Source organism: Phacochoerus africanus, chromosome 6, assembly GCF_016906955.1.
Source record: "Phacochoerus africanus isolate WHEZ1 chromosome 6, ROS_Pafr_v1, whole genome shotgun sequence".
Classification (NCBI taxonomy): Eukaryota; Metazoa; Chordata; class Mammalia; order Artiodactyla; family Suidae; genus Phacochoerus; species Phacochoerus africanus.
In genome coordinates, this window is record NC_062549.1 from 127370638 (window position 1) to 127397977 (window position 27340).

The 27340-nt window shown below is 49.6% G+C and overlaps 1 protein-coding gene across 3 annotated transcripts in view; it reads right to left on the reverse strand.

Moving 5' to 3' along the window:
• Positions 1-27340, reverse strand: part of LRRC8C (leucine rich repeat containing 8 VRAC subunit C) — a 122155-nt gene that overhangs the window by 76193 nt on the left and 18622 nt on the right. Inside the window, exon 1 of one of the 3 annotated variants that reach the window (XM_047785346.1) lies at positions 3833-3965. The exons of 1 other annotated variant lie outside the window; for it this stretch is intronic. The gene's annotated coding sequence lies outside the window, so the exon portion shown is untranslated. Of the gene's footprint in view, positions 1-3832; positions 3966-27340 lie in introns of those variants that run through there. One more of the 3 variants, XM_047785348.1, reaches the window with a different exon arrangement.

Genomic DNA, 27340 nt, shown 5'->3' on the forward strand with positions numbered 1-27340 from the left:
AATGGCCAAGGCTTTAAGAACTGTGGCCTTCCAGGAAATGCAATGCCCTTTAAATGACGGAAGGTCAGGATGTCCAAGTCTCAGAATAAAGAAGAAGGCACCACTAACAACCAGGTATCAAAGACAAATAATTTGGGTGTCTTTCCTAATTATTGTGAGGCTCTCTTTCTGCACATCTGACTCATCTTTCATTCAGGAAATTGAAACCACCTAGGTTTTACATGCCGCAAAGAAGAGAAAGAAATAGAAAAATGCCCCTATCCCCAAAGAGTTTACAGTCTTTTGTAGGATATTACCTCGGCAAAGAACCTAAAAAATAAAAGAATGTAAAAGGCATTAGGGTGGAGTTCCCTTGTGGCACACTGAGTTAAGGATCCAGCATTGTCAGTGCAGTGGCTCTGGTCACTGCTGTGGTGCAGGTTCGATCCTTGGTCCAGGAACTTCCACATGCCGTGGATGCAGCCTAATAAATGAACAAACAAGCAAACAAATAAATAAATCGCATTGGGGATGCATGTTGGATGAATTATAAGCGAACTGACAAATGATTTAAAGTGGAAGGTCTATGGGTGCAGGAAGGAGGTAGCATTTAGGCTGAGCCCTGAAGGAGATGCAGAATTTCAGCTGGTGGAGGCTCAGCTGAGGGGGAGGTATGCGGTGGGGACATACTGGGATTGTCACGGTGCTCTGAGTGATACGCAAGGCTGAGAAGAGGCAGAAGACAGGACAGTGCATTTGCCAAAAAATACAAATTCCAGCCCATTGAAATATGGCCAGTAATATTCCAAAAAATGTGCAGAGAGGAGCAAAGGGAAAACTACCCAAGGTGAGTAAATGTTCATAAGTCAAGACTACAAAAAAAGGATGTGATTCAAAAGTTAAAGATGCTGAAAATCAGATCAGGCCTTTACACAGAAGAGCGAATCATGGACAGCGCTGACTAATCGCTATATGTTTAGAGAACATACAGATGTAACATAAAGCAGAGGTTTCAGTCGGCGCTAGAACACAGTGCCTGCCACCAGTTCTGAAGCACCTACCAGGTGACTGCCCTTCGCACGCGCTGTTACATTTAATCCACACGACAAGGCTTTACTAATAACCCCACCACACACAAAGAAACTGGAGCGTGGAGAAGCCCAATAACGTGAATTAGGTGGCATCGTACTGTGCAGTAGAGCGAGAATTTGATACCAGCTTTTCCTATCTTGAGGTCATGTCTTTTACCCCATGCCAGTCTAGAATGATTTATAATTGAAGAGAAATTAAGTGAATTCAAGGATACCTGCACGGTTGCAATATGCTTTCACAAGGGATCCAGGGCTGGAGATCCAGCCAGCACTCCGGCGACTGAGGATAAAGTCTGGGGGAGTGCCTGGCAGCCCACGAGGCCCCCACCGTCGCATGGAGGAGAAGAGCTGACGGCAGGAGGGAAATGCCGTCATCAGTCATTTAACGGAGCTCAGTGGCGAGAACAGTGGTGTGGGAAACAGACAGCCCTGATCTTGAATTTGAATTCGGCCATATGCGAGTTACAGGGAACACCCTGGACAGGTGTCTTAACTGCCTGGACCTCCATCTCCTCATACAGTCATTAGAGTAAGCTAATGATACATTTATCCGGCAGGGAAAAAGAGGCAGCCTTGGGTGATGAGAGAGTAAATTAAGGCTAAAGAGGCTTGGCCCTGTTCAGGCATTAACTTACAGCATGTAGAGTCTTGGCCAAGTCACAAACTCTGAGCCTCTCTTCTGCGGAATGCGAATACACCTTAAGGGGTTGTTGTCAGATTCTGAGAGAGTGCGTTTCGGGCACCTACCAGACCACATGACAGTAATGCTCCATATTAAATTAGTAACACAACGCTTGGCAAAACCAATCTGTTCTTCTACTCTATTTCTTTTTAAACTTGGACTTTATTATACAGTTATTGGTGACGACAGCTTAAAAACGCTACAGACTACTAAGAATCATAGCAATTTGGTAAAACTTAGATACCTCAGAAGTTAAAAATATTGCTAACTTTACATGGCTTTTAAAAGGTAAATAAATTTCATGTAAGTGGGAAATGATACATTTCTCTTACAATTCTTAGTACATTTTTTCACTACAAGTATTCCCTTCTAAAAACACATTTCATGGCATGAGATTAGTACCCCTAACAAAGGCTCTTATTTTTGTATTAATAAGAAAAGCTGTTAAACATGCTTGTTATCTCTGATGCAGCTGTTGGGTTCGCGGGGCCTTATCTGTGGTCAATCTGTTACGTGAACCATGAAAAACATCCATCTCTGCAAAGCTGCTCCCTTCCTCCCCCTCAAAAGCAAACAAGCAAATTGACCTAAAGAGAGTACTGAATGGCTCCAAAGTAAAGCAAATCAGGGTTATAGCCTTGGCTTTCCCCTATTTCAGCAAAGTCACAAGAGATGCAAACACAGATCAGAGCTGCGCACATCTAATCTGTAATCTACGGCCGCACATCCAACACGGTTCACGGATCTGAGCCCGTTTCACGAAGTTCGGCTTAAACTCAGGGTTTCCAAACATCCTTTAACATTGAAGAGAACATAAAAACACATGACGCTGATGGGCTCTGGCGACGGGGCCGCGTTGTGCCAACCAAGAGGGTCAGGACCAGTCTTCCTCATACTGAGCTGTCCAGGAAGAATAGAAGCCTCACCTATGCCTTAGGGACCCACGACGTGCCTGTCTGGAAGCGTGGCCGCTGGTTAAAGCTGCCTTTCTTACCCTAGGCGGCCTTGTAAGAGGAGGGTGACTAAAACAGGGCTGCTATTTCCTTCACCTATTCCTCGCCCACAAGGCTGCAGGAAACAGCGCTTCAAGCCCCCCTCTGCCCCCGCCCGGGGCTCCCACGCAGGTTGCTTGGTTCTCAGGTTTTCCTTTAAGGAGGGTGGGGACTGGAAGGTGTTTCCTAACGGGTTTGCTGCGTGTTTAAAATGCCTAAAAAGGATTCGAAAGTGAAGGTGGGTCCTGGTCCTCTGCGACGTCCGTCCCAGGATGTGGCCTCGGTGGCAGAGTCCCAGCCAAGCAGGGAGCGAGGTTTTGAAGGGCTGGGATCCGAGGCGCACCGGCGGGCGAGGGTGGGGGAGGGAAGGACTCAGGGACAGAAGAAAGGACTTGGCGTCTCCGGCGCCCATCCTAACTGAGGTTCTGAGTTGCTCGCTCCATCCCTCACCACCTCGTCGCTGAGACCCAGCTGGGAAGCGAAAGCCCGGCCGGCCTGGGTTTGGGGCGAAGGCGGGGGTCCTGGCCTCAGCCACCGGCCTGGACACCTGGCTGCTGGGGCCCGCGCCATCCGGCCAAAGCCTCTCCCGCCTCGGGTCCTGCTAGGGAGCCGTCCCCGCGCCCTCCTCCCCTTCGGAGACCTTCGAATTCCTCTCTCTCCCCAAAGTGCTAACTTCAGGGCTCGGGGTGCCAAGGGGAGAGCAGACCACAAGCGGCAGGCCCCGAGGTCTCGGGGGGGCTTTAAGGCAGGAAAGAGCGCCAGTCGCCCCCGGCGGGGCCCCGCCGTCTCGCGGGCCCCCGGCCCCATCCCCCCGCCCCCCGCGCCCGCAGAACCTGCCGCGCTGCGCTCGGCGCCAGGCTGGGGTCCCTCGCCCGACGCTGGGGCCGGCGTGGGCCGGGCGGGGAGCGGAAGGCTCCGGGGACCACACACCGGCCCGGCGACCCCGGTTGGCCCGCCCGAGAGCCGCGCTGGGGCTGGGGCGCGGGCGAGGCGGGGCGCGCCGTGGCCCCGGCGCACCTAGCGGACCGAGCCCGCGGGCCCGGCGGCCGCCCCTCTCCATCCCCTCCCTCGGCGGTCCCCGCCCTTACCTCTGGGCGCGTCGGTGCCGGCTGCGGAGGGGGCTGCGGAGCGGCGAGCCGCCCCCCGGCCGGGCTCAGCGGCGGCCAGCGACAGCGGGGTGGCCCGCGGGGCCGCTGCTCATGGCTCGTGGCGCCCGGAGCCCTGCGGCCGCGGCCACGGCGGCGCCTTCCTCCGAGTGCTCTTCGCGGGCTGGGAGCCGGGACGCAGCTAACGCCCCAGCCCCGCAGCCCTCCTCCCCTCCGCCTCCCGGCCGCGGACGGAGCCGCCTCCAGCGCCGCCCCGCGCCGCCCGGCAAGCGGCCGCCAGCGCCGCCCAGCGCCCGGCCCCGGGGTCGCCGCCGCCCGCCCGCTCCGCGGCCCCAGCCCGCTGTGACGCAGGCCGCCGCCGGCCCGCGAACGTCCTCCCCCGCGGAGACCACCCCGCGCGCCGCCGGCCGCCGGGGCCTTCCTCCGGGACGCGGAAGCGGCGCTGCCGGCGCGGCCCGGCCCGGCCCGGCCCCTCGGGCTTCCGAGCCGCCCACCTGGCCGCCTGGGCCGGGGGCCCGCCGGGCCGGCACCTGCCCCGCCCGAACGAGGCGCGGAAAACCCGAGGCTTCCCTGCGCCCGGCATCCGCTCCGCGACCGCAGCTCCTCCCCCGGGTAAGTGAGCGCGGAGCAGCTACCACTAAAAATAGCCCTTCTGGGAACTCCTCGGAAGGACCCGGGTCAGGATGGAGATAATGCCTCCTCCCCGTCCTCCTCCCCCCGGAGAAGGACAGAAGGGTGCGGGGGGGCCGGCGGGACGCATGGACGGAGACCGAGGACAAAGGCACAGAGCGATTATGCTGGGCGGTAAAGCCCACGAGCCAGTCCCTTGGCACCCGAGCCTGTTGTCCAGCAGCAACCCCCACGGTCCCGGACCGTGGCAGCCGGGCTCCTGGGGCCTCGGTGGCAGGTTCCAGGGGGCTGGAATTGGATGCTTCGTCTGCCGTTTCGAGCCTGCAGGGAGCTGACTGTGCACGTTAAAGCCACCTGTTGTTTAAAGAGTATGGGGGGGCGGGGGTCCTTTTTTTTTTAATGTACCCTTATTTATTTATTTTTTATGGCCTCACCCACGGAATATGGAAGGTCCTCATCCAGACTGAGTCCCAGGCACATCTGTGACCTATACCACAGCTGCAAAAATGCTGAATCCTTAACCTACGGCACAGGCCGGGGATCGAACCAGGGCCTCCACTGCAGACAAGCTGCTGCAGTCGGATACTTAACCCATTGCACCAGAGTAGGACCCCCCCCCCCCCCGTTTAAATTGATCTGAACCATACTTTTCTTCTCCACCTTTCCCTACATGTAAAAAAGCGAATTCTGCCTGCTTGAAAGCTGACAGTTATCTGCATGGAAAATCTGCCCAGTGGAAAAGTGCCCAGACAAGATTACTCAGTAATGTGGGTGTTCTGGGCTGCCTTACCAATAGGAGCTGTCCTAAGAGCACCAAAAATTAAACTATTGCCCTGTCCTGGCAGTCAGGAAAAGATGGGTGTATGCCAGTAGAGTAACTCGTAGACAACTAACCCTGTTTCACGAGTTGGTTCTTATACCGCAAGCCAAAAGTGGGCATCTCCTTTACCCATTTTTATTGCCAAGCCCAAATGCAAATTTGTCTGAAAGTTGTTCTCTAAGGCTTTTAACTTTTTTTTCCATGCCCCTTTGGCAAAGGCCTACACTTTTTCCAATTCCAGTGCAGTTGTTGGGTGTCTCTCCAAGAAGACAAGCTTAAACCCTCTTAGGCCTTAGGAGAAGAGCCTGACCCCCGCCTTGGTTGACCTAGACCAACCCCAAAATCTAGAGGGAGGCCTTCCTCCTAGACAGAGCTGGAAACATTCCTGGAAAGTTCTCAGGGAAAGGACAGAGGGTGACTAGCAATTTGCTTAAATTTTTTTTTTTTTTTTTTGAGTCCCTTGTAGGCCACCAGGTACTAATTGAGGTAGCGCCAGTTCCTAAATCCCTTATCAGTGAGGCAGGACAAAAGGCACAGACACCCGTGGAGGGCTTTGCTGTCCAAGGGCTTTCTGAGCCCACGTCTGTCCTCCTTGTGCCCTTGGCAATGGGAACTCAGGCTTAGGCCTCCCTGAAATCCTCTGTCACTTCCCAGTGACAAGGAACCACAATCCTAGGCTTCGGACTCTGAACCAGGAACAAACCCTGACTCTTCCTGTGTGAATGTGAGGGAGCTACCGCTACTTTTTTTTCCCATCGGCAACATAATTAAAGTACTGTGGGAATTAACTATTGTGCTGAAATCACCAAGACCAGCACCAAGCCCTTCACCAGTACTCAGTTAGTGGGAACTGTTGTATCTACTACCAGTCATTGTCCTGAGAACAAAAGGACCAGAAACAACTATGAAGTTTGGAAATGGATTTGAATCCCCGAAAGTTGGGTCCCTCCCCACCCCCCGCATTTGCTTCATTGCAAAGCTTTTGTCTGCTCTGTGCCTGCTTTCTAGTGGGGGGAACTGCACGGTCCTACCCGCAGGCAGGTGATTGTACACTCAAGTCTGCGAGGCACTGGTGTGAAAAACTGCTATCTTGTCCTGCTTAGGTCTTCTTTCCTTTTTAAAACATTTTTTTTGGTCTTTTTAGGGCTGCACTTGCAGCATATGGAATCTCTTGGGCTAGGGGTCAATTCAAAGCTGTAGCCACTGGCCTACACCACAGCCACAGCAACGCCAGATCCGAGCCACATGTGTGACCTACACCACAGCTCACGGCAACACCAGATCCCTGACCCACTGCGTGAGACCAGGGATGGAACCCGCATCCTCATGGTTACTAGTTGGGTTCATTACCGCTGAACCATGAGAGAACTCCCAGTCTCCTTCTCTTATTTTACAGAATATAAGCCTTACCTCTAGTCACCTCACTTCAGTCAACCTGGCTGAAATCAACACACATACACTTCGCAAGCCCTCCAGAAAGCACCAGGTGAATTAGCAGCCAGCCAGCCGGCTTCCGTGAGTGCAGGCCCCCGAGGGTCTCAGAGGAGGGTAAGCTTATTCCCCGACTTTCTAAGGTGTTCGCAAAGCAGGTGTTCTGGCACGCGCTTGAATTCGAATAAACCATTTCGAACTAAACGTAGTTGAAGATCAGAGGCAGGAGAGGGCTCGGTGATCCAGAGCCACAATCTTGATGGTCTACTTAATACCCAATTCTTTAGGCCAGAGACACTCCAAAGGGCTTCCCAAGTGAGTTCCCACACTTGGACTCTGCATAGCTGCAAGTTGACCGTGTACGGGTGGACAGTAGGGAGCGGAAGTAGAGCTTTGGGGACACAGCATGGTCCTGGTAAGAAATTTGGAATGACGTAGATCTGGGCTCACATCCTGGGTCCCCCGATCACCAGCTATGGGACCCTGAGCTTCTTCATCTTTGAACCCCAGTGTCCCCATCTGTCTGTGAAAACAGCAATACCTTCTTTTTAAGGTTCTAGTGAGTATCTTTAGTGCCCCTGGTGGATTGTGTGGGAATGGCAATTATAGGGCATTGTCTTGTCTACCAGATGCAAGCTGGGCTATATCATTCCTTAAAGGCATATCTTATTTTATTCTCTTTTTTTTTTCTTTCTTTTTTCAGCCTTGTCCATGGCATATGAAAGTTCCTGGGCCAGGGATCAAATCTGAGCAGGAGCTGCCTCCACCACAGCTGCAGCAACACTGGATTCTTAAGTCACTGGATCCTTAACCTGCCAGGGATCAGACCTGCACCTCCACTGAGACAAATGAATCGCTAGCCCACTGCACCACAGCAGGAACTCGAAGGCATATTTTAAAAGTAACCGTCTCTGTGGATCTCTCCAGGCGCCAGACAAGCGTCAGCCTCTCTTCCTGTGCTCCCATAGCACTTATTTTTGATGTGGGCTGCCATTTATTTCTTTACGTTTTGCTTCCCTCCTGGATCTTCATACATCTCTACATGAACAACTAGCAGGGAGCCTGGAATTACATTTGGAGAGAATGAGCTTTCAAATGTTTCAGTTTTTTGTACCGGTTCTAACTTTCAGTATGATTTGTATTAAACCGCAGGCTCTAGAACCTGAACCCTTTTGAGCAGCATTTATACTAAAGTGATGTATTATGTACATGTGTTGGCTTAAACCTTGATTTTTTTTTCCATGCTGGGCTTATGCTTTATGACAAACCTCTGATGCTCGTTTTGTTTTGTATGTGATGTCTGTTACTCCTGCCCGGTAATAATGAAAGTAAAGTCTAAATTCTAAACCGAACCACTGGTGGGACTTTACCCAGCATTCTCTAGCCACCCTGTGCTCATCTGCTCCCCAGATCATTTCTGAGCCTGCTGCGAAGGCTCCCGAGCTAACAGGAAACGTTGTCTTTTTAAGTTTCAGCAGTTACCACTGCTGCAGCCATTAGCACTTTCTGAATCAAAGCTGCCAGATATAACCCGCCTGTAGCAGCAGTTTTGAAATCCTTGACTCTATGCCATTAAAATGTCGAGAGAGGGGACGCCTTCCTTAGAAAATGTCCCATGAGCAGGAAGTTGCCTAAGAGGCAGTGTGGTCGAAGGTCGCCTTGGACCCCAAAGTGGCGGTAGGATTTGTGCCAGAGGAGAAGGTGGTCGTGCTGAAGATTTAAAAAGAGGATTCTAGAAAGCTTGGGGTCAAATGCTTCTAAAATCAGCCCTGAATAATTTATACACGTCCTTCAATGCACGCATGCGCACACACAGACACCCCCCCACCCCACACGCGCACACACACAACAGAAGTGGTTGGTCCTGCTAACCTGTGAGATACTCTTTGGACATAAGAATAATAAATAAGCACAGTGGGAGTTCTGGTCGTGGCTCAATGGTAACCTGACTAGTATCCACAAGGATGCAGGTTTGATCCCTGGCTTCACTCAGTGGGTTAAGGATCCAATGTTGCCATGAGCTGTGGTGTAGGTCACAGAGGCTGCTCAGATCTGGCGTTGCCATGGCTGTGGCTGTGGTGTAGGCTGGCAGCCGTAGCTCTGATTCGACCCCTGGCCTGGGAACCTCCATGTGCTGCAGGTGCAGCCCTGGAAGGAGAAAAAAAAAAAAAGACAATAATAAATGAGCACTTACTAGATTCATGCTATGTGCTAAATACTAGCTTTATAGGTACTGTCTTATTTAATGCCATTGCCATCCAGCAGCAGGCAGTGTTATTTTCTCCTGTTGAAAACCGAGGCAGATTGTAATCTAGTAACTAGCCAATGGCCACACCAGGAAGTGGCAGAGTCAGGATTTGGACCCGGTTGAGTCTAATTTCCGAGTTCTCAGGCTTAATCACTGCTCAATCACATGGAAAAGGGATATTTACTTCATATATATATATATACACACACACACATATATATATGTGTGTGTGTGAATATATATGTATTTTTGTCTTTCTGTCTTTTCTAGGCCTGCTCTTGTGGCATGTGGAGGTTCCCAGGCTAGGGGTCTAATTGGAGCTGTAGCCACTGGCCTACACCACAGACACAGCAACTCGGGATCCGAGCTTGTCTGTGACCTACACCACAGCTCACGGCAATGACAGATCCTTAACCCACTAAGAGAGGCCAGGGATCGAACCCGCAACCTCATGGTTCCTAGTCAGATTAGTTTCCGCTGCGCCATGATGGAACTCCTGGGGACATTTATTTTTAAATTGAATCCATCATGTGTCTTCAGGAAGGTTAATGATGTACTTTTTCAGTAGTTTTTGAACTTGCAGTTCATTTGTGCTTTTTTCCCAATAGCATCCTCATATCCTAAATCCGCCTTCCTGGGGTGATTTTTTACAGCTTTTTACTCTTTAATTGAAAAGCATTTTATGACTGAAAGCAAACTATGAAAGATCATGAGTGACTCTGGTTCTGGGTTTAGACCACACGAAATATACCAGGCAGAGAGCCCCATTCGTAGAATTATTGCTTATGTGGGCCAATGATAAATAAGTAACTTTCATCTGATAAATATGTAGTATCAGTTTAAAGTAAAAAATGAGTTTGATATTCTCAGGAGTGACTTCTTTTTTGTTTTTGTTTTTTTGTTTGTTTGTTTAGGCAAGAAATAGATTGATTACAATAGGATGCTTGTGAGAGATGCAAGCGGGCAGGTAAGGAGACTCTGCTCCCTGGATCTGGTGGACCCACAGTTTCATCCTCCAAGGGGGTGGGGGGAGGAGTGACTTTTTGGTACATAAACATCACTGCTATAACTGCATTATGAAATAATATTTGCCTGCTGCTGTTTATTAAGCATACAAGCCATGTATCTAAGAACTTGACATATGTTAACTCATTAATTAAATCTACAAATGACTAGCTCTAGGCATGAAGTGAATTATTGTAAAGATAATGAAACACTCTTAAAGGTTTAGAATTTATTTATTAAAAAAATCCATTAAGATGAACCGCCGAAGAAAGAGAACTCGTTTTTTCCCAGAATTCAACAGTTTCCTCTGTTTCTCAACACCGTATCAAACCGTGCATATAGAATGTACCTTAGAACATCTCTGGTCACACTTTAACATTGACTTGCTTCAAATTTCAGGGACATCAGCCCTGACAAAGCTCCTAATTTCAAGCCTAAGGAAGTGCTTCTTTCCTCTGCCGAAGAAGCTGCTCTGTCTGCATCTCTGTCTCTGTCTCTCTCTGCGGCATGAAGATCCAGGGCTCAAGACACCTTCTCAGGCTGGTGAAATTGAAGATGCTCTTGTTACATAAACATGACTCTCTCTCTGGACAGTATCACGGACAGTCCTCTCTGGACTTAGAAAAGGGAACAACTGTGCCTGGCTGCTCCCAAAGCTCCCAGCCATAGTGACGCAGGATATGTTTTCTTGAGCCTTTTTGGAGCTCATTTGTTAATTTCCTGTATTTACCCATGTTACCCTGGGAAAAGAAAACCAGCAAGTAAGCCTGGTTTGCCTTCTCAGCATCAACGAGAATGATCATTAATGATCACGTTTATTGCTAGTAGTGAAAACAGCATAGACTGGGAGTAATGAGCCCTGGACTCCGGGGGTGGTTCTGTCACTGACTAACTCTGCGACTTGGGACAAGTCACCTCATATCCTTGGACCCTCGGGTTCCTTATCCGAAATGAAAGGGTTGGAATAGATGATTTTTTTAAAGGACTTGTTCAGTGGTAAAACTGCCCACACCAGTCTTCGAAGGGCACACATTTTTCCTCCCTAGATTTCAGCCAGGAATGGATATAATCAGCGACGTGTAACTCAAGATGCAGGAAGGCATCCACTGCTGCTGTTAGGGGACAGTTGTCTGGAGGGGGACAGACTAGTCAGGCAGCATCTTCCCTGGGCAACTGTGTCTTCTGCATCCACTGCGATAGATCCATCACCGCGATAGCACCATCCATTGTGATAGAACCATCTATTGCAATAGAACCGTTCCTCTCCTAAGGCATTGGCAAGGAGCCTTCTGTAGAACTCTGCCCTTGACGTACCCTGAGACATAGGTGTGTGCGGGCAGAGTCACTCAGGAGACTCTATGGTCCTCTTGGAGCGTCACAGCACCTATTAATATGTTGAGGGATCTGAGAGGTCCGGCATGAAAAACACCTGTTAACTTTGCTGAACCTAGCATTTCTCCAACTTCATTTACCAGGGAGCTCCTTTCTTTGTCACATCTGCCAGCATTCCAGGAAGAAAAAAAATATCTCAGAAGAGACTATTTGAATTGTTATTCTAGAAAAGCCTTTAGACCTTCCTAAGAGTTTCCGCCTTGGGAAAGAGAAGGGAATTATAACCCCTGTTAGCTAGTTTGATGACTCTCTGCCAAGATGAGCCTTCTTGATAGATGTGGGCTGCAGGGATTGTCCTTATAAGCAGCCATGTTGGAGTGTCCATCACCTATAAGGGCACAAGGAAGACCCGTCTTCGCTGGTATCAGCCTTGTTCCATTAAACTAAGGAGTATTCCCTCGCCTTTACATGCTTGTATTAACCTCCAGATTCGTTGACATCCTTTTTTATTATTATTTTATTATTTTTTCTTTTTACCGCTGCACCGGAGGCCTGTGGAAGTTCCCGGAGCAGGGGCTGAACTGGAGGGGCAGCAGCAGGCCGCCGTCACAGCCGTGGTAACACCAGATCTGAGCTGCATCTGTGACCTACACTACAGCTCAAGGCAATACCAGATCCTCAGCCCATGGAGCGAGGCCAGGGATCAAACCTGTGTCCTCATGGATACTAGTCAGGTTCTAAACCCACTGAACCACAACAGGTACTCCCTCTTTTTAGACATAGTATAAGACAAACATCTGTTTTGAGCCCTCACAGGGGTAGCATAGCATAGTTTATTAATGCTCATTGGGAGACAACGCTTCACGGGTCTCTAGTATTTTTACACATCTTGTGAGCAAGACACGCACTGCCCTTTCTTCCAGACTAGATGTTCAAGGACATTTGTAGATATTTTGAAAATAAAGATACGAGTTCCGGTTATGGCTCAGCGGCAATGAACCCAACCAATATCCACAAGGATGTGGGTTCAATTGCTGGCCTCACAACTCGGGTCAAGGATCCTGAGTTGCCGTGGCTGTGGTGTAGGTCACAGACACAGCTCCAAACTTACATTGCTGTGGCTGTGGTGTAGGCCGGCAGACACAGCTCCGATTTGGCCCCTAGCCTGGGAACTTCCATATGCCACGGGTGCGGCCCTAAAAAGACCAAAAAAAAAAAAAAAAAAAAAGAAAAGAAAGAAAGAAAATATAGAGATAGTGTATCCCTCTGGAGCAAAGGACGAAGATACTTGCTGTCAAGCATAATACAGATGTTTTTCTCCAGCGCAAAGAGCAGGTGACACTTTGGTAAAAGTTCCCGTTCCCGAAGCTCACGGCTCTTCTCCTCTAACACAAGCTACGGTTAGGATGCTGATACCCTGGCTATTGCTATTGCTGTGAGGAACGAACATGTTCCCCTCTCTGATCCAGGCATTTCATGTCTTTTCCAGCATCCAAGAAACTGGGGCAGGCTGATTATTTCACCTGCAAAGAATAAAGTCTCAGACTCTGCGCAGTTCCTGACAGTAGCGGGCTTTTTCCTCCTCACGCCCTGGACCCTGGCAGAGAAACTTCCTATCCTTAGCGGTGCTCCATCCCTGGTCTTGGGACCATACCCTCCTGGGAATGCTTCTCTAGGCCTGTTGTAACATTTGTAGGCATCCAGCCCTGTTTTGGAGAAGATTCAGTAGAGAGCTGGTGTAATTGATGTGCTCTGATGACAGAATATCAAAGAAAGGTACAGCGAACGTCTGTCCAGCAGGATAATGTTTCATTAAAATGATGAGAAACTATTTTAATTCTATCTTGTTATGCTAAAGGGGGATTTAACAATTAATCCTCAATGAAAAGGAAGTACTGTCACACAGTAAAGAATGGATATGTTGAGGGGGGTATTTCTGAGTTATCTGCACTCATTTCTTCATTCTTCCAAAAACAGTGTAGACAGAGGAGAAGGTGAGTTCGGTAAGATCAGTTGCTTTGCGGGGCCAAAGGGAGCATCATTTTGCCACAACATGAAAGCAAAGTGATCGTATTTAAGAAACTGAAAACATCCAGATTTCTTTCTCTCTTTTTTTTTTTTTTTTTGGCCACACCTGTGGCACATGAAGTTCCCGGGCCAGTGATGGAATCCAAGCCGCAGCTGCAACGCCAGATCCTTAACCCACTGCGCTGTGCTGGGAATCAAACCCGTACCTCGGCAGCGGCCCAAGCCACTGCAGAGACAACAGCAGGTCCTTAACCCACTGCGCCATAGCGGGACCTCCAACATGCAGCTTTCTTGAAGGTCAACCACATTCTTCAGCTTGTAAGATGCTCCTGACAGCAGCCTGTTTACACCTGATCTGATGCCATTTCCATGTCAACTGTTGGTTACATTGGCTAAACCGAAATGGAAAATTATGCTCTCTGCAATAATACTTTTGATCTCTTGCTTTGAAACAAACATCTTCTGACTGAAAGGGTTTCAGGGGCTTTAGCATATAATAATCATTGGTCTGGAGGAATCTGGTCTTGAAATTTTAAGACGCAGTCTGCTATCTTGCTACAGTGCCACAAATAGGGTCATAAATGAACCCCTGTTGAGTGCTTTCTGCCAGGCAGGCTTTAAAGCATTGTACGTGTATTATTTCATTTAATTCACATAACGACACAATGAAGTAGGTATTATCACTGTCCCCATTTCATGAACGGGGACCCCGGGGCCCGGGAGGTGATGTGACCTGCCCAAGGTCATGCTGCTCGTCAGTAGTGGAGCCAGGAACGGAATCAAGGCACCTGCCTCCAAATCTTAGACTCTTACCTCACTTTTATGCTCCCTTTCTGTAATATCAGAGTTTTTTAAACTGCTGGGAAAAGTGATTTTTTTTTTTCCTGGACCGCTTAAGAGAAATAAACACCAATGTCCTCGCTTCTTTCGAGTGTGTGTTATCTCTAGATTAGCTTCCCAGATACGGTGTTTAGTTCTTCGTTTCTCCATAACGAGTAGACTTCAGGACCGTAAGGGCTGGGTTATATCCGTCTCCAGCCCACGTTGACTGCGGAGGGGGAGGTGGGAGCTCATTTTGCGTAGGGAGACGTTCCAGGTAAACCTCCTTGGAATGTTCTAGTTTGATGTATCTCGAACTCCTGGCGCAAGATGCATTTGAAAAATCTTTCAATAAGCTGAAACAAATACACGATAGATGTTGAGTTGTTGTGGTTCAGTCTGCATCCAGAAAAGGAGGAAAAAGCAACAGTATTTTTAAAGTTACCCATCTTTACTTGGACAAGCTTTATTTTCATTTTTTAATTTTTCCCCTTTAGGGCTGTACCTGCTGCACATGGAGGTTCCCGGGCTAGGGGTCGAATTGGAGTTGCAGCTGCCAGTTTACACCGCAGCCACAGCAACGCCGGATCCTTCATCCACTGGATGAGGCCAGGGGTCGAACCCCCATCCTCACAGAGACAACGTCGGGTCCTTAACCCCCTGAGCCACAATGGGAACTCCTACATGGGCAAGCTTCAATTTTTCATGACCAGGAGCAGTGCTGCTTCCAGTCTCCAATCCCCCACTCTTGCCGCAGGGCCCAGATGGGCACATTGTGACCCTGTCTGGGCTGATAATCACATCACAGTGCTTTTCCTCAAATCAGACGGCAGCTCAGCCCATCTAATCTCCCCACAAGCGTACGGAGGTGGAGAATAGCAGGGACTCCTGAGTGCTTTAATGGGTAAGGAAGTTGAAAAATCTTGGCCAACTACTACTTAGAATGATGAGGAAATCCTTTACAGCATTTGTAGCTTGCTGGCCAGCCTCTCGACTCCGAAGTGATTTCTGAACACTCGTGGTGGGAAGGTTTTGTGTGCAACTCTCCGCAGCGTGCGAATTGCTCAGCGCTGGCTGCCGACGGCAAAGGTCTGGCACACACTTCGGTGCCAAGAGCAAGACACGCTTCTACGTCCCGCGCTGCCGGCCTCACAAGCAGCTGCGAGCGTCGTCACGGTCTTTGCTGAACACCTTCTGTGGAGCTGCTGATGTTTTTCTCTTTCTGTCAAGGACCAGAAGTTTCTGCTTCTCCATCCGGGGTGCATCGAGAGGTTCGAGGGAAGCAAGTTGGCGGCCCCCGGACCTCCTTGGGGGCTGCCCAGTTGTAATCCGAAGCTGGCCCTGTGCTCAGAGGGCAGAGGAAAGGGGCAGATGACTCCAGACCTACAAACCCGGAGCGGCAGGTTATGAAGGGGATTTGCCACAAGCCTTGTCTTAGGTGAGTCCAGCACAGACGGACCCCTGCCCCTGCCTGCAGAGGCTTCTGTGTTTATGGAGAGGCCTTAACTGGATCCACTCGTGCACACAGTCTAGCTAGTCTCATTGCCATGTTAATATCTCAAGGCTTTATCCTCGAGGCAGCTTCTGGATGTAGAGGAAGCAAATGGGGTGCATGATCTACGGACAGGGGAGGGGCGGGGAGCCTCCAAGTGCCAGGGTTCAGCTTGCAGGTCAAACCCTTGGGCACATCTTCTCAGTGGCCTCCCCAGCACAAGTATGGATCCATCTCCCATCTCTGCAAAACCTCAAGTGGCTGCACAGAAGTGGTATGATTCTTTTTTTTTTTTTCTTCACTTTTTAGAGCCACACTCGTGGCATATGGAATTTCCTAAGCTAGGGGTCAAATCAGAGCTACAGCTGCCAGCCAGAGCCACAGCCACACCAGATCCAAGCTACGTCCGTGACCTACACCACAGCTCACAGCAACACTGGATCCTTAACCCACTGAGTGAGGCCAGGGGTCGAACCTGCATCCTAGTGGATCCTATTCTGTAACTGTAACCACTGAGCTGTGAAGGGAACTCCCAAAAGTCAACATCTTACATAGCTTGTTATATAACACATTTTTAAAGAAAATGTAATGAGTGCTTATTGCCAGAGTAAATGATAATTTTTACTCTTTCTTTTCTATTTCAATGTAACATACCGCCCATGACACGTTAAAATAATCATCATTCCTTCCCCCCCCAAATTTAAACCTATTAAATTATTTTTTGAGAAATTCTTACCTAAAATATCTGCCATTTTGCAGAAATCCTGCAGATATGAGTGATTCACTGTTTTAATAATTAGTGTGGGAAAAAAGAGTACACATGGAGAATTTTGAAATAGTCCTGTTATTGTTTACGGCAATCATGAAACCCCAATAAAGAAGAAATAGCTAGTTTTAACCCAACAAAATTACAAGTTCTTAAAACTGACAGAACACTGTAAACCAACTATAATGGAAAAAATAAAAATCATTTAAAATTTTAAAAAATGACAAGTTCTCCTTTATTCATGGTTTACACAGGAGTACACCCCAACATCCCCCGCCTCCCCTCTTAAATTTGTGATTGACAAGGGGAGGCAGGACCTTGAATGCAAGAGTCAACACATTTCAAAAGACCCCTTTGAAAGGTAAAAACTGATAATCATTTCCAAAGAGAAACAAGTCTCCCACTTGAAAACATGGGCAGTCAACATATTTTGCTCAGAACAAATGGGAATATGGCAGGAAAGATCAGCACAGGGTCCTCAAGTTGGTTCAAGAGGTAAAACATTAAGATCTTGAATGTTCGTTGCAGTTTTCATGTGTAGAATATACACTTGTGTTCATCCCAGAGGAGCCGCTTTCTCTCTATTCCTTGGATAGCTTTAGAAAGCCGTTGGACTCTCCAAGAAGGCCTAACTTAGTCTAGGGTGTAGTATCTTGTAAGGGAGACAAAACGTTCCATAAGTTGAAACCTTCCTTCAAAATCTCCATCAACTCCTCTCTTCCCCCCCTTTCCATTTCCCCTTCTGCCCCCCTAGTTTAGCTCTCACCACTTTGTGGCTACACAGCAGCGACTGCCCCTTCCCCAGACCCAGACAGGGTCTCAGCTTCAGCCAGACCCTCCGTGCATTGGCCCAATGTACTGTCCAAAAGGCACGCGTACTGTGTGTGGCTGGTCCATAGCAGCTGCCCGATACATGACAGTTTCAACCTGCTCAAGTCACTCTCCACTGCCCGCAGGAAAAAGCTTAAAGCCCTGATGGTTTGTAGAAGATAAAAGACTGTGTTTGGTATTTGTCCCCATTGCAGGCACAGAAATCCTAAACCCCTCGGAATTGCTTGGGTGATGAGAAGTCTCTGTTAAATTAAAGAGGCGACTTGCCCAGGCTTCTAGATAGTTTCGGGATGAAGGCTGGGCATCAGAAAGACCAGCCATGTGATTCGATTTTGGGGACGTGGGGGCAGCCTGATCCCTGGGATTGGGGATGTCTGGAGATTGGGTTTAGTCATGAGGCCAATGATTTAACTGTGTCTATGTCATGAAACCCCAATAAAACCCTTGGACGCTGGGGCTCAGAGGAGCTTCCTGGTTCATGGTTGCAGAGATGGACCTGGCGGTGACACACCCAGACTTCGTGGGAGGGGACACAGAAGCTCTGTGTTCCCTTCTGGACCTCGTCCTGTGCCTCTCACTTGGCTGCGCCTGCATCCTTTTTGTTGAAGTTGCCGTCGAAAGTCTAGCACTTTCTTGAGCTCTGTGAGTCATTCTAGTGGATTTTCAAACCTGAGGAAGTCATGGAATGCTCAGGTTTGTGGCCGGTTGGACAGAAGGGTGGGTAGCCTGGGGGCTTCCCAAAGACTCGTGGCCGGCATCTGAAATGAGGGCAGCCCCGTGGAGGACTTTGCCCTTAACCTGTGAGCCTGTGCCACCCCTGGGTAGCCAGTGTCAGCAGCGAGTTGGGGTAGAAACAGAGCCGACGGTATTAAGAGACGGCAACCGGAATCTATAGAAATAGATCAAGTCATCAGTGCAGGACTTTGTTTATTACAGCCGTCATGGAAAGATCGATTGACTGAAAGCCTCCCCTGCTTTCCCAAATCCGGCTTCCATGGACCCTGCTAGGATGGCCTCGTGGTGAGGAATCCTGCCTAGGAGTTGTTTAAAGACAAGAGGAGTCAAAATATTTTGACTAGCTTAGGGCAAGGCACTCGGCCTGCGTTGTGATCTATGGTCTTAATTCCACGAGGTCCTACGAACGGTTTATTTTGGCCAAAAGGCAGCATAAGTGTCCTTTTCCACGTAGTGTCTCTGAGAAACATTCCACCCTGGCAAGGTAGCCAAGTCTGGCTGATGCGTTACAGCCAATGGGTAAGTTACGGGCACGGATTTGGGGGGGGTGTCTCTGTACATGGTGATTCTGAGAAGATCCGAGCTTCCAGCGCTGGTGATGGGGGTCACAGGAGTGGGCGGGCATTGCCTGGGTATTGCCCACCAAGCTATCTGTTTCCAGTTTGGGGAGTGGAACAGCCACAGAGGCAAAGCAAAGAGACGCCGCAGGCACTGCCTGCCAGGCTCAGTCTGAGTGCTTTTTACCGAAGTTAGCTCACTGCATCCTGAAGTGGAGGTATTGTCGCCTCCACTTTGCAGACAAACTGTGAGCGCCCCGAGGTCTCCCAGCTAGTAAGCTGGAGGATGAGCATTCGCGTGCAGGGCCATCTGGGTCCAGATGGAAACTCTACGCTCAACTCCGCCACCAAGTGCCCAGTTCTGGGCCTCACCCTGGGATGTCTGAGTTACAGTCTGAGTTCGGAAAGCAGAGAAAAGATATCTTGTCACCGTCCGCTTGCCTGGCGGTCCAGGGAGAGAGGTGGGGGCGGCTTCCTCGATCCCGCACTTGGGCTGGAGTCGGAGCCCGAGCCAGCTCTCGCGGACATGACAGAGGGCACCGCTGGCAGGCACTGATCTCTTTGCAGCCTCTGTCTCAGCGCTGGATCTTCTTTAGGCAGATGGGTGCTAGCTCTGGGGCAGATAGGAGCAAGCAGTCATCGCAGCCTCCTGGAGACGTCCTTGGCGCAGCTGCCCAGGGCATCCTTGCTGTGTTAAGAATCCCCCCCACTCGCCCAGATTAACTCTGCCCACTTGTGAGTAGCCAGCTGTGAGTCTGCAAGCGAGACTCTCGGAGGGCACATCGTTCTGTCCACCAGAAGCCCCGCGAGCCAGCTCAGCAGGCGCAGAAACCACACTGCGGGGTGAGGCAGGGGCTTGGCACGGTGACGTGTCCCTTTGTCGTTAGGAAAAGGCCCTTCCTGGCTTGGTTGGCCAGGGGGCTAACTCCAGTTCCCTGATGGTGGAGGCTCACAGGAGCAGATGTGACATGCTGATCAGTGTCGCTTGGCCACCAGCAGGGCCAGTGACCTAGGACGGCATCTCACCTGTCCCAAACTGGGAACAGCCCGTGGACGGGCGCCTGGGGGGCAGGCTGCTCCCAGACCACACCTGGAGCTGAACCGTCTCCCTCTCGTTTCCTAAGGTTTCACAGCCGTTGATTTCCCATGGAAACAGCAGAAATCTGTTTTAATCATCGGGAATTTTGTTTCCTAATTTGTATGGGAACCTGGTAATGCAGACATATGGTGCATATGCATCGTCTCAGAAAGCGGCAGCCAAAAGAAAAATAGTTAAAGCCAGTCTTAAAACTGGAAAGCTTCGGCATATGCCTTCAAATTACGTCCCTTGATCTCAGAGGCATCGGCCCTGCTGCCAAAAGACCTGGTTCTGCTTCCGCTGGTCCTTCCAGCAGGATTTGCACTCGAACCTTGTCAGGTGCTCCCAGGATGGAGAGAGTGAATGAGTGCCGGCGGCGTTCTAATCCTGACCCTTGGGCTAAGCCCGAGCTTCTCTCTGCCTCCTTATCATCCTCTGAGAGTTTCATTCAACCATTTTAATAGGGATTGAACATCTATTTGGTGCAGACAGGGTTCTGAGAACGAGGAAGGTAGCAGTGAACAAGAAGGGTCCCCACCTTTGTGGAGTTCAGATTCTCTCGGGGGAGATAAACAATCAAATGAGTGGAAGGCAGAGCATGTTTGCTGGGGATCTGGGTTATGGAGAAAGAGCAGGAAAGGGAGTATTTCAGAAGGGCAATTACAAATTTAAAATAGGCTGGTCAGGAAAGGCCTCGTGGAGAGGAGGCAGCTGAGGAAATGCTTGATGGAGGTGTGAGAAGCAGCCACGTGGATATCAGAGATCCGAGAACATTCGGGCGGAGGCCCTGAAACTGCAGATCACCTGCCGTTTTTGAGGAACGGCAAGAAGCCCAACACGGCTGCCCAGGTTCTGGTGTGTGGTTATGGCAGCTGGGACGGACTGACACGCAGGCCAGGGATGGACGGAAGATATTTATGACCAAGGATGTCGAGAAGATCACAGGGAAGATACTGCCTGTGTCCATACTGGCTTGGAGCTTTCTTGGCCCCACACAGAGAAGACTGTGAGGCTGGAGTGGAGCTGCGTGGCGGCAAGTATTTCCAGCTTGTGAGGATGCCCAAGTGGGCCTGGTGCAAAGCAGGGTGCAGTGAGCTCGGTTCACTTTCTGTCTAAGGAGAAGGACTGCGCGTTATTCATTTTTGCATGCGCATGATAAATTTACTTATTTCTTTTGTCTTTTTGCCATTTCTAGGGCCGCTCCCGTGGCATGTGGAGATTCCCAGGCTAGGGGTCTAATTGCAACTGTAGCTGCCGGCCTACAAGACAGCCACAGAAACACCAGATCTGAGCCGCGTCTGTGACCGACACCACAGCTCACGGCAACGCCGGATCCTTAACCCACTGAGCGAGGCCAGGGATCGAACCGACAACCTCATGGTTCCCAGGAGGATTCGTTAACCACTGCACCACGACAGGAACTCCTTATTTCTAGGTTTGAGTGTAGTCACTTTATATAGTTATGTTTCTAAGGTCCTGGAGACTTAATCGGATCAAGGTAAAGTTGAGACCTTCATCTAGAGCAGTGCTACCAAGTAGAAATATAAGGCGAGCCACACGGGTACTTTGAAGTTTTCTAGTATCCATAAGCGATGAAATCGAGTTTAATTATATTATTTAACATAATATAATTCAAAACTTATCCTTTTAACATGCAATCAATATAAAAATATTGATTTTTTTCTCTTTATTTATTTTTGAAATCCATTGCGTATCTTACATCTAGAGAACATTTCAATTCAAAGTAGCCCCATTTCAAGAGTTTAATGCCACATGTGGCCGGTGGCTGCCACGCCGGGCAGTGCAGTTCTGGTGGCAAAAGGTGGGTATTTTCCTCTCTTGTTTCATATTGTTGTGAGCCCGACATGCAGCTGAAGCAACGTGGTGTATTTTGTCAGGCGGGCTCAGGTATTACTTATTCCTTTGCTTGATATGGCAAGCAGTGAAGTGGTTGCTATTCCTGTACACGCCGAAAACAGGACCTTACAGTGTCTTTACGCCCTAAGCACTCGGAACAGCAAATTGTCCTGCACATCTCCTGCTTTACCTGTGCCCACCTCTCACAGGTAGACATACAGCTCAGCCAGAACCATGGGAAAAGATTCAGTGGCAAACTTCTGCTTGTATGGGTGGTTCTCCTAATGGCTACATTCAAAAATATTACCCTTGTTATTTTAAAAAATCTCCGTGATGAAAAAGCACAAAAATGCGAGGGGGCCCAAATAACTTAAAATTCATAGCAGGAGATCTTCTCGGAAACGGCGTACCCGGGAAATCAAAACACAGGGCACACTGTCTTGAAAAACAGAGAGCTCTTAGTCATAAAATGAATGGGTCCTCCACTTATATTTCAGCTTTTAGAAATGATTTCATGCGCTTTTGGTGACTTGCTCATATTTTTAACCTGCAACACTCCTCCCTGACTCCAGAAGGTGAATGTTGGTTCTTAGTGGGGAGGAATAGGACAGGGATCCTTTAAATGTAAAGCCCTTTAAATGTACTGATTAATTTCATCCTTATAACAGCCCAATGCCCCTTATCTTAAACCTACGATCGTTCTGACCTGTCAAAACAAACAAACAAACAAAACCCACAGTAAAATGGTGGTTACCCGAGAGTCACGAGTGGGGGTAAGACTGTGTTTAAGGGCACAGAGTTGTAAGAAGCAGTAGAACAGCCATAGAGATCTCGCGTTCAGTCCAGAGACCGTAGATGATGCTGTAGAGCAATTCTGTGTTATGATAAGTAAATAGCACTTTCAACCTACCCAACCTTACCAGTCAAATTCATCCAAAACATAATAACGAAAAAAGAAACATTAGTAAAAACTGCCAACAGGTTTGAATCTCAGTTCTGTTACTCGCTCGTCAGGAAATTCTCTGAGACTCAGCTTTCTGCTGTGTAAAATGCAAATAATAAGGACTCAAGTCATCCGATTATTGTGAAAACCAACTTGAGGTAACACACGAGGTGTCCCCGTAACAGGGCTTGACGGTAAAAGCCCCCAGTAAACGTCTCTACTCTTACTGGTGACAAAGGGTTACTTGACACATCCTTTTTGGGGACGGGGTGGGGGGTGAAGACGAAAAGAATCTTTCTTTTCCAGGCAGAGGGTGACTCAGCAGGCTGATGCCCTCAAAAAACTGTGTCCCCCCACCCCTACTTTACAAATCTTGAGGCAAGAGGTTACAGATGTTTTCCAGCAAAGAGGCCACAGCATTAGAATCGCATCTTCTAGCCATTAGACGGCTATTATTAGACAGTGGTTTTCAGCCGCAATTTCTCCTGTCTGTATATTAGAAAGTTGTGGAGTCCTTGCTAACCTTGAAGGCATTGGAGACCTCTTTTCTAAGGTGTTCCAACATCACTGACACTTTAAAGTAATTTTTAAATAGGTAACACATACACACGATGCAAAATGAAGATACAGAGAGATATAGAGCAAAGGGTATACAGTGTTGCCATTTCTTGTGTATTCACCAGAGATAGTGTAACTATCTTAGCTCACACACACACAAACACACACTTGAATATTCAATCAGCAAATATATTCAGTAGAGTCTATTGTTTTTGCTGTATTGATCAGTATTTCCCCAAGGACAGTCACTCAGAGGCTCACAATAGCTACTAACCCTGTTAGCGATCTTCTCACCAAGGCCCCAGAGAGGTGTCTACAACCAGGTAAAGGGAGCAAGCAGGGGTAAGACGAGAGCTTGAGGAAGCGGGGGTGAAGCCGGTGAGCGACCTGAGACAGACGTGGCTCTCGGAATGTTAAAGGTTCCGTCTTGTTGAATTTTCCCAGCCAGGTGTTCTCTCCCATCTCACAGATGAGAAAACAGGTGGAAAAGTTAAGTCACTTGCCCAACGTAACACAGCTAGAAAGCTGGGAGGCAGGATTCAGACTTAAGCCTGGCTGGTTTCAAAGCCAAAGCCCCAGGACCTCGACCCTGGGGAGGACAAAGCGGTCAGGTGCCCCGGAGCAGGGTGGGGCTGGAGGTTTGCTGTTCTACAGGCTCGGGGAGCAGGTGGGAGGTGAGATATGACCAACCCCACAATTATAGCATCAAAAATGGAGTTCCCCTCATGGCACAGCGGAAATGAATCTGACTAGCATCCATGAGGATGTGGGTTCGATCCCTGGCCTTGCTCCGTTGGTTAAGGATCCAGCGTTGCCGTGAGCTGCGGTGTAGGACACAGATGCGGCTCGGATCCCCTGTGGCTGCGGCCGTGGCTGTGGTGTAGGCTGGCAGCTGCAGCTCTGATTCGATCCTTAGACTGGGAACTTCCGTATGCTGCGGGTGTGGCCCTAAAAAGACAAGGGAAAAAAAAAAAAAACCATCAAAGACAACATGCAGCAGGCAGAGTCCATAGTCAACCGCCCTTCTCTGTTCAGCACCTGTGGACGTGAAATGTTCCCAGAGGTCAGGCCTAAGACAGGCCCCCAAGGGTGGGGACATCTCGTTGGGAAGACACCTACCCTTGGTGCCGCCGTGCCCACCCCCGGAGCCCTCACTTCGGCGGCTCGGGGGAAATCAGTTCCATTCCCTTGAGCACACAACCCAGGTTTGTGTCAGTGACAATGTCTGGGGAAGAACTGGATCGGTTCTTCAGTTCTGGTGGCAGCGCTGCCTTCGCCCGTCTGGGCTGCTACGCAGAACATGACAGACGGGGCGGAAGCAGCAACAGTCACTTCCCACAGGACTCCAGGGGCGGGAGTCCCGGGCCAGCATGTCACCCATTCAGCTCTGGGTGAGGGCCCTCTGCCTGGCTGGTGGGCAGCTGACTTCTTGCAAGAGGGGGGCATGGGGACAGGGAGAGAGAGCTGCAGACTCTTCTAAGGACACGGATCCTGTCACTGAGACCCCACCCTCGTGTCCTCACTAAACCTACCCGCTGCCCAAGGCCCCGCCCGCGAACACCATCACATGGGGGTTAGGGCGTCACCACGGGCGAGTTGGGGGGGGTATTTACATCCAGTCCACACCACCACCACCGATGAAGGCAGGCAGGCATTCAGAGCTTGGCAGCTGGCAGAGAAATCTCACATAAATCACCTCATTGGCCCCTCGCGGAGGTTATCAGGAATTTAGCCAGTTTTAGTTTCCTTGTTTCATAGCTGAGGACGCGCAGTTGAGAAGGGCGTCCCCACGGTCACACAACGAGGATGTGGGACCCGTGGGTGCAAACTCGGGGTTTCCAAGTCCAACGCTTTCAGCTGCGTGAGGCGTCAGGCCCCTGAGCCCTGGGTGTTAACACGGCGACCGTGAAGCAGGAACAAGTGACGGTTTGTAGTGCTCGCTCTGTGCCTTTCTCTTCAAAAACAGTACCTCCTGGGGCAGGTACAATTATGCTGTTTTACATCCTTGAGAAAACCTAAAATGATCAGGATTCAGTCACTTTCCAGGATCACACAGCTAGTGAAGCATGACGAGTATTCAAACAAGTGTTTGAATCGGGTCTCATTGAATAAGAATCGGGTGGCCTTTGAAATGCTCTTTGGAAAACAGTGAGTAAGATGAAAATACTCTGTTCGACATATTTGTGGAGATTCTAGTCAGAAACGCATGCCTTGCCCTTTAAAAGCTTTCGCGGCCTACAATGCACTCTATTGAAAGCGCTCTTCTTTCGGGCACCGCAGAGGGAGGACAGAGGTTTCTTCATGCCCTGAAAGGTCCACTCTGCGTAGCTGACCATAACGAGATTGTAGGCTGCTCTGAATGTTTCTGGAAAACGGCATCGGGCAGATCATTCCCAACGGAAGCCAAATCCAAGGAGCGATGGCATAGATTTGATGAAAAGCAAAAAGCAACAACAGGATGTTCCTGGGCGGGAGCTTTTCATTTCAGACTTCGTTCTGAGCCACACACACATTTTCAGATGTGCTCCACCCTAAAATTCAGCCTGAAGGCAGGGAACGGCACGCATGTCCGATGGAGGCGCGTGTGACAGGTCTGGGGAGTGGACGCTGAACTTTCTCTCCGTGTGACACAGAAGTACAGGTGAAATCAAGGCCCTCAGGCCATGGGCAGCAAGTGAAAGCGTGGCTGCGACTTAAGTAGGACAACACAGATAAACAGATCCATCCTGTGAATTCAACAGGTATACTTGGGTGCCCGAGCATATTTTAATGCCCATTTGGAAAGAATGACTAGACCTTTAAGACAATATTTAAGATATTCTTTCACAGCCCTTGTTGCCTTTTTGGACTCATGACTGCAACCCGTGACAAAGTTTTTCAGGGCCAATACACAAGTGCACTTACGTTTTGACCACACTGCTGATTTCCAGGTTTGGAAGTCTTTTTTTTTTTTTTTTTGGCCACGCCCACGGCACACAGAAGTTCCTGGGCCAGGGATCGAACCTGTGCCACAGCAAGCAGTGACCCGAGCCACAGCAGTTACAACGCTAGATCCTTAACCCGCCCAGCCACCAGGGAGCTCCAGGATGTCTGTTTGTATTCCAGAGAGAATCATAGCACCTCAGAGCCTAAAACTGACCTATAGTCACTTGGCTTAGTGCTCCTCATTTTACCAAAGAGGAACCCTGAGAGGGCCCAGTAAGGGTTTAGTGACATTCTGGAGTCCACCTTAACCCAGCCGGGAGAGGGGTCCCTGAAGACCTAAAGGACGCTAGTTCGAGGTCGTGTTTGCAGACTTGGCTGACTTTTTATATAGCATCTAAGACCACAAACTCTGAAAATCGGATCTGGAATCTAGCAGTTATGCTGCGAGTCACACGGGGAGTCCATGGATCTGGATTCTAAACCGGATTTCTTTGCTCAGCCATGTGCGCTTTGTAGAACCTTCTCTAGCCTCAGTTCTCTCACCTGTAGGACACGTGCAAGGTTCTCATCCCTTGAGCTCATCGTGCCCATTATACGCCCAGAAGATGTCCCTGAAGTTCTACGGCCCCTCATGCTGCCTCCTCAGCCCGCAAGCCTCTGGCGGCTGCTCAACGCTTTCACAGTCTGTCCCCAAAAGCACCCACCAGCAGCCTCTGGCACATACACTCGGCCTTAGGATTTCTGGCTGAGCCGCTGGCCCTGGGGCGAGGTTTGCCGGTGCCTGGTCTCCTGCTTTTCATTTCTGCTGCACCTGCAGGCTACGAGGTACCACACTAGTCGAAGGGGATGCAAAGATGACTGACATTTGGCTTCTGCTCTCAGTTCAGTGAAGTGGAAATCAGTAAATACCTTCACTACTTTGTTCTAAAGATTAGGAATAAAAGCACCAAACGCCAGCTCGGGGCATCGGAGGTGGTCCGTGACAAAATGGTATTTTACCTTAGTCTTGAAGAATGAATGGAGGTTGGACAGACAGACAGGTAGGTTGGTAAATGGATAAAGAGAAGGACAGAGCGACAGACAGGTAGGTAAATAGAAAGGTAGATAGACAGACAGACAGACAATCTTCCAAAATTGTCCTGAGCGAATGGCATGAGCAAATGCACAGCAGTTTGGAAAAGCCACGCCGGTCCCCGTGCTGGGCCTGCAGGAAGGCGTGTGGGCAGGCCAGCCATGGCCAGAGGATCTGGGTTCTGGCCAGAAGAAAACCTCGGGGGTCGGGTCACGTTGCTGCTTGGTTCAATCCCACAGCGCACCGAGGGCAAGAGCGCTGCCATTCCCCGTGAGTCACGTGGAAGTGACCCTGTCTCTCTCTCCAGGGACTGGGGAGGGGACTTCTTTCATCCTGGGTGACGGAGTAAAAAGTTACCGAAGC